Genomic DNA, 6,000 nt, shown 5'->3' on the forward strand with positions numbered 1-6,000 from the left:
TGTTCTTTCAGTTCTTTCTGTTCTTTCAGTTCTTTCTGGTCTTTCGGTTCTTTCGGTTCTTTCAGTTCTTTCAGTTCTTTGTGTTCTTTCAGTTCTTTCTGTTCTTTCAGTTCTTTCTGGTCTTTCGGTTCTTTCTGTTCTTTCGGCTCTTTTGGTTCTTGCTGTTCTTGTGAAGTATGTCTCGCTGCATGACATGATGGTTTAAAGCAGTGTTTCCCAAACTTTTTTTCTGGGGACCCATTTTTTAAAAAATGACAAACCACTGCGACCCAAATCACAATGTAGGCTTTATCTATAAATCACAAGAGCGAACTTGTACATAAATTGCCATTTCTGGCCATTTTTAGTGCCATTTCCACATCACTTCATCTTGAATAGATAAAACAGCCATCTCAAAAAGATATAGATTGTTCTCTTGTTGGGTAGTAGTGTCTTTATCCGGGGCTCTCTTTTTGATCAGCCAAGCATCCATTGTGGCTGGCTGCGCGCGAATTACGGCGGAAATATGGCGGAAACACACTATTGGTGATCTGAGCAGAAAGTGCGAGTATGGTTTTAAAAAAAAAAAAAAAAATTAAAAAAATAACAACGAGCTCCCTCATGTGGCTAAAAGGTGTACTGCAGATATAGATCTTAAATAGGCTAGACTGGACATGGAAGAAATACCGTATTGATCTGAATATAAGACGACCCCTCTTTTTCAAGACCCTTTTTTGGAAATATACTTTTATTATGGACATTCTGCGACACCAGCCCATGCTAGCTTTAAACTCAGTGCGGGGTATGTTGAGCTCTGTGGCAACTTCAGGTGCTTTCTGCTGCATCTCAGCCCTCGTAACGGGCAGTCCTTCACTACGTTTCTCATTCACAAAATCGCACACCCTCCTGTCAGTCTCGCTGAATCGACCAGTTTTTGGACCACGAAAAGCCCTCCTCTGGCTGTGGGCATTTTTTAGCTCTTCTTTCTGAGACCGCCACCGCCTCACATTGCACTCAGGGCCAGGGTTAAGGGATGTTTATTTACCTTGACAGTTTTGGAGGTAACTTCAGAGAGCGTCCAACTGACAGCCGGAGCGGCATGTCAGCTGGCTGCCACATTCAACCAGGTGGCGGCGCACACCGGCCGGCCCACCTGATACTGGCAGGTGCCTCGGTCAGCACCGCGCCCACCCGGTCAGGTCTGCCGGGTCCAGTGGCGGTTCTGCCCATGTTGCCGCCCTGGGCGAAATTACTGCCTTGCGCCCTTCCGTTCTAGCGAGAACTTCCAAGCGATAACGGCCGCTTCCGGTGCCCCTCTGGCGGCTACACGCGCCCCTCCCAGAGCAGGGGCGCCAAATACCTTTTTTAGAAAAATACTTTTTATATGGACAAAATCTTGTTTGCATAAAAAAAGCCAGCCGGCTTGATGCTTACAGGTGCCGCGCCCACCCGGTCAGGTCTGCCGGATATGACAGGTGAGCAGCACACACATACTGCCATCCTCTCATTATAAATCAACTTTTGTTCATACGCGGCTGCAGCAGCACAACGGACAGTGACACAGACAACATGGTTGATTATTGACTGCGCAATGCGGCCATTCGCCGGTAATTGCGGCATCAGGCGAGCCTACCTGGTTTATATGCAAGCACAATACATGTGTATTTGCTTAGACCCCAATATTAGACGAGGGCGTTTTTTCAGGGAATTTTCAATGGAAAAAATATTGTCTTATATTCAAATGAATACGGTAATAGAAAACTGCTTTGCAGCGAGGATGATTTTTTTATTTATTTATTTATTTTTTTTTTTTGCGCTCATGCCGCCCCCCACGTGACATGAAAATATGCCGCCCCGGGCGGCTGCCCGCTTCGCCCGTGCCTAAAACCGCTACTGGCCGGGTCTGACAGGTGTGCGGCGCACACAGACTGCCATACATACCTTTCATCATAAATCAACTTTTGTTTATACGCGGTTGCAGCAGCACCATGGACAGTGACACAGACAACATAGTTGATTATTGATTGCGCGACGCGGCCATTTGCCGGTAATCGGGCCGCGCATTAATCGATTTTGCAGAGGCAGGAGGAAAGTTGCATGATTTACGTTGTATCCACGTTCGCGCGCTGTGTGCGTGACCGTGCATGTGCTCGTGCATGAACGCCCGTACCGTGCTGGAGCACACCCCTTCCAACTGTGCCAGAGCGGGCGAAGTGTGCTGTATTCAAGCACGGAACATATGCAAGTACAATACATGTTTATTTGCTTAGACCCCCAATATTAGACGAGGGCGTTTTTTTAGGGCATTTTCAATGGGAAAAATATCGTCTTATATTCAGATCAATACGGTACTACAAATTTATTTGGCGACCCAAATAAAATCTCATGCGACCCACATGTGGGTCGCGACCCAGTATTTGGGAAACACTGGTTTAAAGAGCCGCTGATGCGTTCGGTGGCTCGGCTGTGACTGACATGTTCTGTTGATCCAACAGGACGTGGACTCCGGAGCGCCAGCCCGAGGAGCCAATCAGAGAGCAGGAAGACAACGTGGTCACGATCAACTGAGGGCAGAGGCGGGGCTTCACAACCCAGCAGAGACTCCCTCATTATTCTAAAGCCTCTTTTTTTTTTTGTTTGTTTTGAAGATTTGAGGCCATGTTGAGGTCATGTGACGATGTAAACCAATAAACTGCAGCCAGACTGGCAAATCACACTTTATATTCACAAATTTTACCCAGCAAATTTAGAAATGCAGATGATGCAGGTCATGCGACTCTGCGGGAAACACTGGCTGCGGTTTCTCGTTGCATTTCGTGTTTTACAGTCGGTGACAGAAGAACGGCGTTTTGTTTGACTTTTCAAAGGCAACACGAGATCATTTGTGTCCACAGGATCCGTCATTTCCACGCTTTGCTTTGCATTCATTGGTTATGTAGGCAGCTGTGCAATGCATTCTGGGAACGTCTTGTTGTGATTCGAGAGATGGGGCGTCATGTCTGCATCTCCTCATTTGCATAAAATCGATGTCTAGCCCCCCCGAAGCAATTCAATGTTCAGGCTTTCCCAAAATGTCTGTCCCGCCTAATGCTGAAATGGTGGTTTTGGCCCTGATCTGGCATGACTCAGCACCTCTGGAAAACTCCTAAGAAACATCTCTCGAAACGCAACATGCGGCTCCCAGAATGCACTGCACAGCACCTGGCGTCGAGCACACGCCCCCGTGGACACGCACGTTGTTCTGGCTTCAGTTTGCGGAGCAGAAGCTGCAGTCGGTCCCGTTTTGCTGTGAAGAAATCTGAACTGCCACCTGATTTTTTTTGTTTGTTTTCAAAGTGATTTGAGCCCAGAATGAAACGAAATCCCCTGCTTTCACACTTTCATACATTTCTGCTGTTGTGTTGGGATCAGCTGTTTCTTTTCGGTCAAGTTTGAAGAGAAAGTTGTTTTTTTTTCTTCATGTTTGTTGCTGAGAAGGTCTCTGTGTGAAATAAACCTGACCTTATCGTCCTGCTGATGATTGCTTCCTTGCTTGTTTATTAATTTTTGTCAATTTTTCGACAAAAACGGCAGCAAAGGGAAAAATAATCTCAGTCACAGAAATCTCATCACATTTTCCACTACAGGCATTTCCTCTCAGAGCAAACTGCAGTGACAGAGCTGCACCTGTCGCACAGGTGAGGCACGTTCGGAGACGGTCACATATCACTTTCTGAAATAAACTGTTTCAGGAAGAATCACGAAAAAAAAGAAACTCTTTAATCCTGTGTTTTACATTTGGAGAGACATTCAGTATTCGTATATTTTGTTCTTGGTCTTTAATTGGTTTTGTATATTTTGTCATCTCTCCTCTTCAGATTTTTTTCCTCTGTTTCAGAGTCCAGCTTTTGTCTCCAGTCTCCTCTCCTCCTCCTGTTTTCCCTCCTCTTCTCTTTATTCTGTCCTCCGCCGCTCCTCCTCTCCTCCGAGGTTATTACCGTGAACAAAAACTAAACTAAAACTACATGTGAAGAAAACACTTTAGTAAAACAAAAATAAAAATAAAAACTAAACTTTAGAGAAAAAAATAAAACTGAAAGTAATAACTTGACTGCATAACTGAACACTATTTAAACTGATTTAATTTAACCATTACACTGTGCAATCATTTATACCTGTAGGAGTTTATAACAATTCAACAGTGCAGCACACCTGTGTATATAGTAAGACTTTTTTACATATGCTCAATTTCTTAATTCTGTATTTACTGTTGTAATATTTTGTAAGATTAATGCACATATTTACACATAAGGCACACACTCTAGATACAACTTTATACACAATGCACACTTTTGTAAGGCACATATTTTTATATTTCTTATTTCTTTTCAGTTTCTTATAATTTAATTCTTCTCTTGAGAATCTGAGCAATTTTAACTGATCCAGTAAATAAAATATTTCTGATTCAGATTCAAATAAACCAACATTCTTAAACAGTAAAAACTGAACTGAAACTAATTGAAACTGAGTCGAAAAGAAAAATTCAAATCAGCATCACTTTGTTGTGATATCCACAGATCACCACCGGGAGGCGCTGTAACACAACTCCCCGAATGAGCAGTGGCTCTGACAGCCTGACTGGCCGGCCCTGAGCTCCCAGCATGCAGTGGGAGGGTTTTTACTGCTAATTACTGAGCAGACCATCCAAACCTTAACGAGGCTGAGCGCTAATGCATTCACCAGGCCTGTGAGGGGCTACAGCCTGAGGTGAAGTGCTGCTGTGTCTCTGAGTGTGTGTGTGTGTGTGTGTGTGTGTGTGTGTGTGTGTGTGTAATGCAAATACATGTATTTATTCCAATGAATAATTCACCCACGTCCAGCCCCATTGGAGGAAGGCAGTGTGAGGTTTTCTCTCCCTCGTTAGGAAGCCAGCTCACCTGAGGCGAACCTGAGGAAACTTCAAGGTGAAACTCTCAACCTGCCCAGCCAGCGTTTTGCAAAATATGGATCTTAGTCGATTAGCATTTCCTGTGAGGTGAGTGGCCGCCCTGCCTAACGAGTGAGCTCAGGTAATTGGCTGTCTCTAACGAGGAACCTCTGGTAAGTGGCCGGCTGTAACGAGGCAGCTCAGGTGAGTGGACTATAGGGGACGGCTCTGTGAACACCTGCTGGAGCGCGGAGGGGACGAGCCGCGACTCAGCATGACTCGGCGTGACTCGGCGTGACTCAGCGTGACTCGGCATGACTCGGTGTGACTCAGCATGACTCGGTCAGATGCTTTAACTGCCAATCACAGTCTCAGAAACCAGAAAACTCCGAGTGTGTGAATATTCAGAGAGGCCGTCTGGCAGGGCAGTTTCTGGAAAGTCGGCTGTGATTCTGCAGGTCACACGCTGTCTCTGCTCCACCTCACACACACACACACACACACACACACTAGAGTGCGGATCGGGCTGCATATTTGTGTCGGAAGCTGACAGGAATTCTTTTTTTTTTGTGTCTGAACCCGACCCGAGCCCCAGATTTTGCTCGTCCTCCATCAGCAGGTCACATTTACCTCCTGAAACAGCCCACGTGTTGCCTTCAGTGTCGTCACGTAAAATCCAGCACTGCACAGGAAGTTGCCCAGAACAGACAGCAGGTCCATCATTGGGTCACACACACTAGAGGTGTAGATTCAGATTCAGAAAAAAAACTGCACGTGGCTAAAACTGAAAATGTATTTTGTTTTTTTAATCGTTGGATTTTAACCACAAAAAAATATAAAATGACTGAAATCCCTGCTCATTAAAACTGTATTTATAAAGAACCCCACACTGTAGCCACGGCCATCAGCAGCAGCTCTAATCTGCACTAACAGGCTGATGACATCACGTCCCGTCGGCCTCCCAGTAAAACCTGTTCATTCCCACTCCAGCACCGTCCAGTCTGCCCATCACAAGAAACACAGCCGAGAGAAACGTGTTGTGAGTGAGCTCCGGCCAGCGCCGAGGCTTTTCTACTTCACTACAAATAAAAACTGACACTAGGTGTAAAAAAAAC

At 45.5% G+C, this 6,000-nt stretch overlaps 1 protein-coding gene across 1 annotated transcript in view; it reads left to right on the plus strand.

Annotated features, from left to right (window-relative positions):
- The window catches only part of cidea (cell death inducing DFFA like effector a), a 28,816-nt gene extending 24,049 nt beyond the window's left edge, over positions 1 to 4,767 (plus strand). Inside the window, exon 6 of the mRNA XM_030079722.1 lies at positions 4,749 to 4,767. The gene's annotated coding sequence lies outside the window, so the exon portion shown is untranslated. The remainder of the gene's footprint in view (positions 1 to 4,748) is intronic.
- Positions 4,768 to 6,000: the final 1,233 nt, after the last annotated feature.

Source organism: Myripristis murdjan, chromosome 20 (genome assembly GCF_902150065.1).
Source record: "Myripristis murdjan chromosome 20, fMyrMur1.1, whole genome shotgun sequence".
NCBI classification, from domain to species: Eukaryota; Metazoa; Chordata; class Actinopteri; order Holocentriformes; family Holocentridae; genus Myripristis; species Myripristis murdjan.